Raw genomic sequence first — 381 nt, 5'->3', positions numbered from 1 at the left:
AATGAAATACTGCAAACAAATTCATGTGGTACAAAACGAAAATTAAAAGAGAATTCAGCCACCTTATGGCACAAGCGTTTAGGTCATATATCTAAACAAAGAATTCAAAGACTTGTGTCGGATGAAATTCTTGACCCTTTAGATTTATCGGACTTTGAGGTCTATGTTGAGTGCATAAAGGGGAAACAGACAAACAAAAGGAAATTAGGTGTCGAAAGAGCTAAAGATGTCTTAGAATTAATACATACGGATATATGTGGTCCTTTCCCTATGGCTTCTTGGAATGGACAACATTATTTTATTACGTTCATAGACGATTACTCTAGGTACGGCTACCTATATCTTATACATGAGAAGTCCCAATCCTTGGATGTTTTCAAG

The sequence above is a fragment of the Lupinus angustifolius genome, chromosome LG06 (assembly GCF_001865875.1).
Source record: "Lupinus angustifolius cultivar Tanjil chromosome LG06, LupAngTanjil_v1.0, whole genome shotgun sequence".
Taxonomy (NCBI): Eukaryota; Viridiplantae; Streptophyta; class Magnoliopsida; order Fabales; family Fabaceae; genus Lupinus; species Lupinus angustifolius.
The sequence above is the reverse complement of the archived record's forward strand: the minus strand, read 5'-3'. Positions refer to the sequence as shown.